The sequence below is a fragment of the Cygnus atratus genome, chromosome 1, assembly GCF_013377495.2.
Source record: "Cygnus atratus isolate AKBS03 ecotype Queensland, Australia chromosome 1, CAtr_DNAZoo_HiC_assembly, whole genome shotgun sequence".
Lineage (NCBI taxonomy): Eukaryota > Metazoa > Chordata > Aves > Anseriformes > Anatidae > Cygnus > Cygnus atratus.
The window spans coordinates 116268955-116281438 of record NC_066362.1 but is presented as its reverse complement, the minus strand read 5'-3'; the positions used below and the strand labels follow the sequence as shown (position 1 = coordinate 116281438).

At 47.6% G+C, this 12484-nt stretch overlaps 1 protein-coding gene across 3 annotated transcripts in view; it reads right to left on the bottom strand.

The window, feature by feature from the left end:
- Positions 1-11129, bottom strand: part of AGPAT3 (1-acylglycerol-3-phosphate O-acyltransferase 3) — a 94585-nt gene extending 83456 nt beyond the window's left edge. Inside the window, exon 1 of one of the 3 annotated variants that reach the window (XM_035546002.2) lies at positions 10878-11129. The gene's annotated coding sequence lies outside the window, so the exon portion shown is untranslated. The remainder of the gene's footprint in view (positions 1-10877) is intronic. The other 2 variants (XM_035546003.2, XM_035546005.2) reach the window with 2 other exon arrangements.
- Between the last annotated feature and the right edge of the window lie 1355 nt (positions 11130-12484).

Genomic DNA, 12484 nt, shown 5'->3' with positions numbered 1-12484 from the left:
CCAGAATGTACGTCCTTGGGCTCCTCCCTGCCCCTTGCCCACATCTAATGACAGTGCATTTCCCACACAGGACACAGCACCCTCGTCCCCAGAGCGGGAGCACCAAGCCCCAACTCTTCCCAGAGGCATCTGCCAGGATCCTTTCTTTCTGAGTTCTTTCCAGCATCAGAGATTTCATAACTTCCATTTGGCAACAGAAAGCTTTTTCCAAAGCTTTCCAGCCCTTCCTTCTGCATCTTAAGCCTGTAACTTCTTGTCCTCTCTACAGTGGGCACGGAGAGCAGATCACTCCCTTCTCCTCTGCAGCAGGCTTTCAAGCATCCTCTTCATAGAGGAAACTTCATTCTGTAAGCCTCCCCTTTGGTAACGTTCTCCAGACTTCCCAGTGACTTTTTTCCATTTCTTCTCACAGATCTGACCTTGGGAAAAGGGGTTCCTTACGAGGCGATGCCTAAAACAAGCTGTGAAGACTCATATCACAGCAGCGTGCATGCATCCCAACCTACCACGTCTGTTTTCTTCTTCTGGGGCAGGAGGCTTTGTGGGCTGCTTGGTTGGGTTTTTTGTAAGACCGACTCACGTTCAAGTTTATGAACCGCTAAGTGGAAGCACTACGGTTTGCGTTATTATCAAAACAGGTATTTGGTACAAACACAGGCAAGCCTAGGGCTCTCTTTTTGCTTAGACGTTCTGCCAACCTAGCAGTGTTAATGAACAGAACTAAAGAGACTCCAGTGCACTGAGGCACAAATGAACACAGGCAATGATATCACCAAAAAGTGAGGCTGCTGTGGTTGATCTTATTCAGGCAGAGGGATTAAGAGTGCCAGCAAATGGACTCCTCCCCTTCCAGACTAAATTGCAATCCCACTGGAAAAGATGCTGCCAACCTTTCCTCAGTGCTGACGTCCCCATGCGCTGGGGAGGAGCAAGGAGCCAACTACACATGTGGTACACAGCCAGCCCCATCTGCCCTGAGACGAAATGCTCCCACCCAGGAGCTCTCCCCTGCTCCTCGGCCCCACATCGTGCTGCCGGGTCAGGCAGAAACCTGAACACACGGTAATGTGGCTCTGTGCCCTCTTTGTGCAGCCAGAGCTCAGGAAAGGTAACACCGACCAATTCAAAAAGGACAGGCCTGTTGCAGGAGGGGGAAAGACAAAAAAAAAAAAAAAAAACAACAAAGGAAATCTTAAGTTGGTTATTTTAGGTCAGCCAGTGAAAGCATCTACGTAACACTGCTAGGCTCACACTTAGAACAGAATGGGTAAGGGTCATAAAGGGAGCTTACAAACTGCACAGCGTGATTTAGGCCATTCTCAAAGCTTTTTGGACTGAGCCCATCCCCTTAAAAGCCAGCAGTTTCTTTACCTAACCCACGTGCCTCTTTGTCAGAGTTACAATATAGTAGGCATTTCTTTCCAAACAAATCCACTTTTTCTTGAAGGAGGAGGAGAGCACCATCTTTTCAAAAAAAAAAAGAAAAAAATGCTAAACCAAGCAAGAGCACAAATTAAAGAGAGACAGTAAAATGCCTGCTTTCAACTTGCTTAAATATTCAGTTAAAAAAGCCATCTACGCAAAGATTTTAATCAAAATAAATCGACTAAGGAAACACGTGTTAAGCCAATCCTAAACCCACATTCTCTTTGGACGTTCCTTCACTCCGATGCTATAAACCCAATCACGTCCTCAACGGATGTTCCTTCGTTCGCAGCAGTTGTGGGTGTGAAGAGCAACCAGCATTAATTTCAAATGCAATGCCAAGAGCTGTAAAGCTTTTGACTGTTTCCCTCAAACAAAAACTCCTCCTCTTCCTTTCTCAGGCACAGCAAGCCAAGCTATCCACGGATAACTCTTCCTGGTGGTTCATGTCTTCCTTTGGGATCCATCAAGGCAGCCTTTAAATTGGTGTCTGAAGAACTAGTGCAGACGAATGTAAAGCACTGCCTTCCCACTCGCAGTGCCTTCAAAGAAAAGCAAAGGTTCAACCTTCAAACATCGACCTACCATATGGGTGCTTACTGAGAGCCAGGGAGCTTGAAGAAACCGAGATCCCTGCACTTGTGGAAAATGTTTAATGTTTAGCATATTAAAAAAAAAGTCACAAGAGAAAAAGAAAGGAAGAGATTATATTGCTTCAAGAAAAATACAGGCATGTTACTTTAAAGAGGTAAGGCTCAAAACAGGTTGCATACAGCAGGTCCTATTATTTCAGTGACGATGAATGCTGTTTACCTGGCTTTTACTGTGAAATATAATGAAGATGATGCTGTGAGTGCCCGTATACAGCAAACCAAGGAAACCTGCTTTTTTTTTTTCCAGGACAGCTATTAATACCTTTGAATCCTGGAAAGCTACGAAGCCTACTTTCCAAGCTGCTACAAAAAATTCCATTTAATATCAGCACCACCTAGGTCAGTTCTCGTTGGCCAGCATAATATTGCTACTGAAAATCCAACAAAACCTATAATACACAGACTAAAATGAAACTCTTCAGCCAATAAAGCTTAATTCCTTAGAATCACAGAATCATTAAGTTTGGAAAAGACCTCCAAGATCACCTGGTCCAACCATCCCCCTACCACCCATGTCACCCACTAAACCATGTCCCTAAGCACCACGTCCAGCCTTTCCTTGAACACCCCCAGGGATGGTGACTCCACCACCTCCCTGGGCAACCCGTTCCAAGGCCTGACTGCTCTTTCTGAGAAGAAATGTCTCATAATTTCTAACCTAAACCTCCCCTGGTGCAACTTGAGGCTATTCCCTCTAGTCCTATCACTAGTTATCTGGGAGAAGAGGCCAATTCCCAGCTCCCCACACCTTCCTTTCAGGTAGTTAGTTGCCGGCAAAAGTTTATAGATTAAAGAAAAAGAAAACTATCATCAAGAGGGTTTCCCTACATGCACAGGAAAGCTTGCTTGTTAACTGTACACATCTAATAGCATAAGCATACATATATGTTTAGCTGACATCTTCATTCTAAGACTATGCTTCAAAGCCTCTCTCACGAATAAAGTTACAGTGCCCAGCTCACAGCCATCCCCTCAGCTGCAAGAAGCAAGTTGAAGAAATGCCATTTTGATCAAAGTTTTAATTTCAAATGCAAGGCTGAATGTGCTTTCTTGGGCTGAGCACGATCCAGGTAGAAAACAGGCATATCTACACCAGGTCATAGCCAAGATCCACCCAGACTCAATACATCCCTTGCAGAGGCCAGCACGTAATAGCCGGGGAAGAGCAGAGGACCATGGCAAGCATACAATTTGATTTGTGGCTGGTCCCGCATGGAGCCAGGAGCTGGACCCAATGATCCTCATGGGTCCCTTCCAACTCGGGATATTCTGTGATCCTATACTGTGACCCTGCTGCTGCACAGCCTCCCAGCATCCAGTGATCCATAGGGCAGGAGGAGTGCTCCTGCCTTTGGAGCTCAGCTTAAGACATGCTGCTGTATGGCTTTAAGGAAAGGCATGCAAACTCAGTACTTTCTGGGTGTGTAGGAGGGAGCTCATCGATTGTTTTCTGGTCGTGTATTTGGGTAGGAAGGCTTGAAAGGAGTCCAGCAGCATTTGGTGGTGATAGGTCTCGAACCATCATCAAAGACAGACATTGGGGAAAATGCAACTGGAAAGTTAAGCTAGCCAGCTCAGTTTCCACCATCAAAAACAACTGAACCTGAGGGGACAAAAATCAAACTACATTACTTAGGGTACATTACATTTCAGCTTACGCAATCTCAATTCTTAAGAAAGCTCATAAAAACGTCCTTGTCACAGTGCTAGCTGTAAACGAAACATCTATTTTCAAAGAGCTGCCAAGAGGGACGCCACACACAAATTCAACAAGAAAAACATTTACAAGTTTCAAAAGAGTTAGTTATGAACAGAGACTACTGAAGACATGGGACTCTGTTCCTTCAAGGAAAGCTTGCCAGTGGGTGGCCAGGAAAGCTAAAGACAAGTAAAATAGTAATAAAATAAATAATTAAAAAAACAAACAAACAAACAAAAACACCTTGATTCCACGATTCCAGTGATAAACAAACAGAGAAAAAGAACATTAGCAGGATCTGGAATCTGGTCCAAATTCTAACTGCTGCTTAAAATTTTAGCCAGAAGTATTTTACAGACAAGGTGAATTTTAAAAATCTCTGAAACATTGACCAGATCCTCACGCTCCCTAGGAAAGGAGGGACTCCAGCTCTGACCTGCGAGCATCTCCAGGAAGCTGTTGGAAGAACCAGAGGTGTCACCCTCTGCTGTGAAAACCAGAAGGAAATAAAACGCTGTTCAGCAGGCCTGCACGCTTTGGCTTACAGCGCCTTAACTGAACTGAAGAAATGAAAACCTCTCTTCTCCTTTCGATTCATCCCTCTTCTAACTCCAGTTTAACGTGGAGACGGGCTATACAGTCAATAAACCAAGCACCATGGGCACCAGACTGTTGAATGAGGAGTAGCTCTTCTCAGACACCCTGGTAGGGAGCCCAGGACTGCAGGAAGGTGGCTGGAGCAAGGGAGCCCTTGGAAGAGCCCCCCATGCATGCAAGGCATGGGATCAATCAATCACAGCTGCAACTGGGAGACAAAAAGACTTGCATTAGGTATTAAAGATGCACAGGTCAACCACATAGCCACGCGTCTCTGGTCAGCAGGGAGAAGGAACGACATTACCACTGCAACCTGTGTAACACTACCAGTCAAGCTAATGGGTTTAAAAATCCACCTTTATCTAATAAACTGATTCTGGCTGTGTTATTTAACAGCGTGTCAGCCATTATCAAAATTTGGGTCCATAAGCAGTCTAGCCTACAACGCTACCAGGAACCTGAAACCTGACCCAGCAGGAGAAGACTGAAAACTGCTAACACTAAACCATCATACGAATTACGTTACAAGGAAAGGCAGAACATTTTTGAATCAGCACATAACACATACATTTCAACTATCGTGTTCCCCGAAAAGACCAAATCTGCATTTGCAGTACTGACAACTTTGAATCTCTAGGGAAAAAAAAAAAAGCGTTCTTTGTACAGAGTCAAGCTTAGGCAAATCTTGCAAGAGTAATTACAGATACTGCCTCCCCAAGCCATCTGCTGTGGCATTTACAACTCCTGGAAGGGTTACATGGTGCAGCAATGGTGGAGGAGAAGAGATGAGACATCTCAGCAACCAAAGCCAGGCTGCAAAGAAAGGCCGAGATGCTGGCGTGACCTGGAACAGCACGGATACAGCACCTGGAACGGGAAGTTCTGGTCCAGCTGACCCAGACCTCTTTCACCTTACCGATACCCCCAGTGTTCACATAGCAAAAGAAACAGCAGCATCTGCAGCGTTTTCAGATCAGAGGGACTGGAGAGCCCAGCCTCGAGGCAGCAGGTAACCCTGCACGAGGCCAGCCTGGCAGGAGCCCAGCAGGAAGGGCTCTACCAGGACCTCATCCCACGGATGAACAAACTTGCACTAAGTCAATTCGAGCAACACTGCTCTTCCAGGCAAACTGTAACTTCTACAGATGCCAGCACAGCCAACAGCTCTGCACGCCTCTCCTCCAAGAAGCGATGCTGGCCGGAAAAAGATAGAAGACATGAAATTCCTCCCACGTGAGGACACGCAGGGACCATCCTGAGGTACGCACCTGCATGCTGACGACGACCACACCTGCGAGAAGTTCTCATCAGCACTGCTACAGCAGGGGAAAAAGCAGAAAGATGCACTGAGCCACCCCTTGCTAATGGGGCTGCAAGTTTCAGCAGCAGCAGGCCAGGCCTCGGGCACTGTGAAAAATCCCACTGCCACCGTACAGATGGAGACAATGCCGATTAATTGTTTTGCCATCCATTAAAAAATTACCACAATGCCCACTTCACAGGGCTGTCACAAGGATTATTTAACATTTCTGAAGAGCTCTGAAGAAGAAATAGTGCCTATTGTTTTGTGTCCCATAGAATTTGGAAAGATTTCACATGAATTTTGCACGACCACGCATCTGCGACAGATGCAGTACCAACATTTTTTTTTTTTTTTTCTCCACCACAGAAAAGCCTCACAGAAGCTCATTTACTCTGGGCAATATTTCAGGGAGAAATGCATTTTGTTTTGCTCACTAATATATCCTAAATAGATATCAACTTTGACTATTTAATTAATAGATTCAGGTGCTGGTTCTAGTCTTTCTTAATTAAAAGGGAAACATTACATTTTTGACAAAGAACTCAGTTTAGGCTGTCAGGACTCCTACCAAACACACTATAATTACCTAAGTAATGCTAACACATGCGAACAATAACAGAAAGAAAAAAAACGGAATACTAAAAATTGTGCTGAAATCCCATTTCCTTTACAGCAAACGAGAGCCTGTCAGCATGGAGAAGAGGTGCTACACACGGAGAGGGGCCAGGGGCGTACTACTTAAACCTGACCACTGCAGAGCTCTAAACACCAAGGCAGAAACATTTTGAAGGTTTTAAACAGCTCTTCCACAGATACAAATACAGAGGAGGAGTTGGATTGAAAGTGTTTGAACATACACTCTGATCCACCTCTTCCCTTTGTAATTTTCTTTTTTTTAAAACTGTTGCACTCCAAAAGTACAGGGAATCTACATGCCCCTTCATTCTCATGAACCACTGGGAGCTCAACACCTCCTTCAAGGACAAGCATTTTTTCGAGCAGTCTCAAACAACAGCGGTAGTCACAATTAGACAACAAGACCGCACCAAGGCTGGCCATGAGAACTACCGTTTCCACTACAAAAAGTTTCAAAGGATCCATGGGACACAGACCACATCTTTTGTTTGGAAAGCAAACAACGTGTTATTGATACTACTGCAAGACAAATAATAGTACTAGGACTAGTCAGTACACTGGCTTTCATTCCCCATCCAAGATGCAGCAGAAAGTTTATTCCCTTCTGCTACTACTTCATCTTAGCTCCCTACCAAGGAATTGGCACCTACAGGTACACAAAAAAAGTCAGCATTGCACTAGTAGGTCTCACAAAGCCCAAGTCCCAGGTTCCCAGGGCAATCAGTAACCCAAAATTATGCCCTCTCCCTACAAAATACACATTAGAAGTTGCATGCCTGAGAACAGCAAAGAGAGGAAATAAGAGACAAAAAAGCAACACAAGCACCAGTAGCACACAGCAAGGAGATGTAACAAGTACAAGCTTTCCCCCAGGTTTATTTCAGGTAGAGGTCAACAACTTCTGGGAAAGGTCAGGGTGCCAGAACTGCATCAACTTCTTCATGAAACAGAGGAATGAAACAGAAAAGTGAGAACAATACTCTCTTTTGTCCAGCAGCCTGATGGGCTGTATCCTCACATGGCTTGAGCTATACGTAGCATTGATACGGCTTTCCTTCCCTCGTCTCCAGAAGGTACCATAACCTTCACCCAGCACTGCCTTGGTAACACACCAGAGTATCCCAGCCTGGCTGGTCGCTGCCCTCTCCTACTGAAAAAGTTCGGTTTGACAGACCTGGAGTGGAAAAAGAGTCACCCTGGCTCTCGATACAGAAACCTCACCTGGGCACAGATGAACCCAAACCTCCTGCCTCCCATCTACTAAACCACACAGTCATGCTGTCTACCTCCTGCAGGCTTAGATAGCGACAGATAAAGACACAGCAGACGAAGGTGCTGTGGTAAAGGACTGGGTCCGAAAGCAGTGCTCCCAGGCTGGTCTTTACAAACGAGACACACGTTTCTTTCATTTTTGCTATGACTTGTCCGTAGCAGCTGTAAGCGCCCAGCTTCTCACCAAGGTCACGTCTCGCACGCTCCTGAACACATCCAGACTCAAAGGCACAAGAACATTTTACTGGTAAATTGTAGGTATGCGCTGATCTCAGGAGCATCAGAACTACGTAAACCAAGGGTTTGTTTCCTTCTGAGCCATTTTCAGTTTGGACTTCTGCAATTAACACGCCAAAACAGAAAGCAGAGATTATTGTTTCATTTGCTGGTACCCCAAAGCACCTCAGAGATCATCTGGATCTCACCTGTTGGTGCCTGTGTACTGCCTCTAATCGGTCCCCATCTCGGGTGCTGACTCACGTCTAGAATCCCCACAGAGCACCTATCGGACGGCAAAGTGATTTTAACGCAACACTTTTAAGAATGTCTTCATCACATACACTGCAGAGGCCTGGGAATTTGTGTTTCTTCTGCTCATAGTTAAGCAAGAAAATTGGGTAACACCTTCTAATGCCTCCACATTCCCTCCCTTTTAGTTTTACTTCAAAAGATGATATCGATTGTTATTAAAAACTAACCACAAGCCAAAGTTTCCTGACATTAGCCTGAAATGTAAATGTAGACAGAGAATGTACCAGGGGCTCGGCACTAGAAGGTAGTGGAACAGTCCAGGATGCAATGAGATTTATGGTTCCATTCACGTTTTGTCATTTCTAGTAATATTCAAGGTACCAATTACCTCTTCTTTGTTCAAGCACTGACTATAAGCAGACTATCACACAGCCACCAATAATCAGCATTAACACTCAAAAAGCACTGAAAGAACAAGGCATTATTAGCCGTTGCAGATGCCAATTACATTTGTCAGCACCTTGGCCATTGCTAACAAGATTTATGTTCTCATAAGCCAAAGGAGCAAGACTGAACGCAACCTCTGTTGGGGTTTTTGTATTTCTATAAAGCATAGAAGCAGCCCACAGTAATTTATAGCTATCATAGATTTAGTATAGGTGAACTCATTTCAGTTAACAGCAATACTTTATTCACACCAATTCCCCATAAAAAGTAAGCCTCAAATCCAATCATTCCGTAATAGTTTCTCAAGTATGCAAAACATCATTTAGGATTTGAAAACAATGCACCTTTCTACAAACATAAGCAGAAAGAAATTTAAAAAAAAAAAAAAAAACTTAAGCTAGCACAGGACTATGCAATAGTTTCATTTCGTAAGAAGATTAATACCGGGCAGACAGCGTTCTTGCTCCTACTGGAAAAAGGACGCACACTTGGCACTAGCAGAGCTCCACGTAACTGTAAACAGAATTTTGTCCTATTTGTTTATACACCTCTTTGGGGGTGAAAGAAATTAAACAGGGAAAAGTAAATAGCATCCTTACTTCTGCTCAACATCACGTCCACTGCAGCCAGGTCTGCTTTCAGCGCTTGTCAGGTACAACTCAGGCACTCTCGAGCAAGGCCACGCCTGAGCTATGCGCAAGGCGCTGCTAAACCACAGAACAAAGTTCTGGTGAGTGGTGCTGCCGCTTCAGTCGTGCGCAGCGCAGACCGTCTGGTCAGGCGTTCTTCCAGTACTTGTTGAATTCAAGCTATATTCAGAGACCCACTGTTCTCTACCCTGCTTCCTCCAATTAAGTGTGGGCATGGGGTGGAGAGGTGAAGGTGGAAGTTAAAGACAGAAAGGGATAATAAAAGTTCCTTAGAGTACTTAAGATTGTCTTTAAATAAGGTTGAACAAAGGTACTGAATTTAACGCACCTAACTTTAGTACTGAAGGTTCAGTAACAACAGTTAAGAAGGGGAAGGACTAGAGCACAAAGGGAACCAAAAGCCAAGGTTCTTGTGGAAGTGACAAGAAAGACCAGGACATTCATGTTTAAAAGCCAAGGGCCTGGAATTGTTCACACTGCAAGGAGCTTTGTACCAGCCCAGCACTCGCAGCAGCAAAGCGAGTTCACTGCAGGCTACAGCTCCGTTACACTCCATCACCTCATATCCAGCTGCGGTCTTAAAACAAATGACTGTACGGGTGTTACTGCTGATAGAACCAAACTTAAGAAAACATAAAATACACATACCTATCTGTGATTATGTTGAACTTCACCCAACGACCTGTAGTTCAAACAAAGAGCCTCAAGTGCAGAGGGGAAGAGGTAGCAGTGCTCGAGTCCAGCACCAGAAACACCGCCAGGACGAGTGGAGCGCTTGCCACTTTACCTCCAAAACACGCTTGTACCTATCAGCAATTCTCCCACGGCAAACTCATGATCTTGTACCCTTGCCTCTTCCCCTCAGCGCAGGAGAGGGGGGAAAGGCCGTTAAGTTTATATTGGACTTGGAATCAATGAGTTTGATAAACATGAGGCACAGGTTGAGCTAATGAGATTACTATTGCTTTGAAGAAAGAGCCCCAAGATCACTGCAAACTCTGCCCCGTGCTTGCTGCGCAGCTGCTCGCCGCCTGACCGAGGACGGGAGAGGAAGGCTCACAGAGGAGGGAACACCAGAGATGAACACACAGGTGAGGTGTCTAGCAGGTAGCGCTCTGCCTCAACTCTTAAGTTGCCTTTAAACACAGGGCATTAAAAGCTACAAGGGGATAACCAACGTGCTTATCGATTCGGATGCCCGCACGTCAGGTTAGCGGCTGATTAAACCCATCAGCATCACCAGGGCAGCACCCAGGCACAGCAACATCCTACCGGGCTCACCCTCCCCGATCGATAGGGTCTGCTCTTCTCCATCTTGCCCTCACAAGCAGGTCTCCCCCTGCCCACACCATCATATTTCCACGGCTGCTCCCTCACTTTTCGCCCACCCTCCGCACACCCGGGGGGGGGGGGGGGCGGGGGACACACCGCAAGGCGGCCACCCCCGCACAAAGGCTGTCCCCCCCCCTCCACCTCAGGGTGTCCCCCCACACCCAAGGGTGCCCCCTTTTACCCAAGGGTGCCTCCTTTCCCCCCACCCCACCGGACCGAGCCGGGCCCGGCGCGGCTCCCGCTGTCTCCGCCGCAGCAGCAGCGGCGCTGGGGCCTGGCGGGGGGGGGGGAGCCGCCAGCACCGGTAGCGGGGTGGGGGCGCTGGCACGGCTCAGCCCGGTTCGGCACGGCACGGCACGGCACGGCACCCCCCTCCCCATCCCAGCACCGACCTGCGTTCCCCGCCGCCTCCTCGGGAAGAAGCCGGAGCCGCCTGCGGCCGGCTCAGCCTCCGGCTCCAGCCCCCGGGCTCGGCCGCTGATGCCGGTGCCGGGAGGCGGAGAAGAGCGGGGCCGGGCGGCTGCGGGAGCCTGGTCTCATGGAGCGCCGCAGCCCCAGCTGGCGCCGCCGCTCCCCGCAGCCGCTACTTCCTGTGCGGCGCCCGTTCAGTTCCTCCCGGGCCGCTGGGGGCAGGAGAAGCCGGGCTGGAGGAGGAGGAGGAGGAGGAGGAGGAGGAGGAGGAGGAGGAGGAGGAGGAGGAGGAGGAGGAAGGTCGGGGCAGGCGGCGGGGGCGGCCGCCAGGGGGAGCGCCCCCGCCCCGGGACCCCCGAGGGGAGAGCGGGGTCGGGGTCGGTAGGGCCCGGCGGGGTGGGCTCGGCGCCGTGAGGGGCCGGTAACGGGCACGCTGCCGGCAGGTAACGGCCCGGCTCCGGCTGCGAATTGAGGGGAAAAAGGGAGGAATTGGGGGTGGTCACCGCGCACCGAAAAATGGAAAATTTAAGAAGATGAAACGCTCTAGAGCGACAATGTCTTTGTGTCCCGGTCCCACCACAGCAAGGTAGACTAAAAGGAATACAGGCTGGGACCTCTTTTCATAAGAAAAACAAGATCTCACAAAGGAGCATTTTTGTTCAGACCCTCGCCCACTCTCATCAGGATGCAGCGGTACAGGGCCATGACAGCTCCCTTGGTCCTGGGCCAAAAACCAGAGCTCCATGAGGCCCCCCCACAAGTAGCCCCGAGCAGGGAGCTCTTCCTCCCCTCTTCCTCCTCCCTCCCGGTGCAGTGGAAGTCACGAACCTGCCCTAAAGCCTTTGCTGCTGGGACACCGGTTTGAAATACGAGTACCTGAGGTTATCCTCCCAAAGCCTTCCTGATGCCTCTATTAAATTGGTTTTGCTTTTCAAGGTAATGACGGCTTGCAACTCTCAGAGCCTTTTAAATGAAATTGTGAACGTTCATTACCTCTGAAATCAGTTCGTCTCGTTCCAGAATGGGGATTTTGAGGAGGCTAGCATGAGGCAGTAACGCTGAAAAACAGTGGTCATAACGCACTCCAGATCATCAGAATAAAACATGCTACCCTCAGCAGGCATGCGAGATCTTGGGGGGGGAAAAAAAAAAAAAAAAGCATTTTTATCGTTTGCTTAGGTTCTGAATGTTCCCCTCTTTCACTTGCAGTCTATGACATTCAGAACGTAGTAACAGGATCTACTTTAGAAAAGTACACGCAAGTGATATCTAAATATTCATGTCCTGTGTTTACTCGAGGTGCCATTAAATCCTTTAATTGCTGTGCTTTTACTATCGCAGGACTCACTACCGGTTTCCAGTTGAGTGTGGATTCTAGTACGAGGCAGAGATTCTGCCCTAGGTCAGGTGCGTACGTAGCTTTCTCTTCTCTCCCTCTTTTGATATCTCCTCCCCCAGCTCAGCCTCTTGCTGGCAGTTCTGACCAGCCTTATCTAGTGCTGCTCAGCCCATGCCAGCTTGTCCAATCACAAAATCTTTGGCCGGTCTCCTGTCCTACTGTATTTTTATAGTAGGCTGCCATAAATTA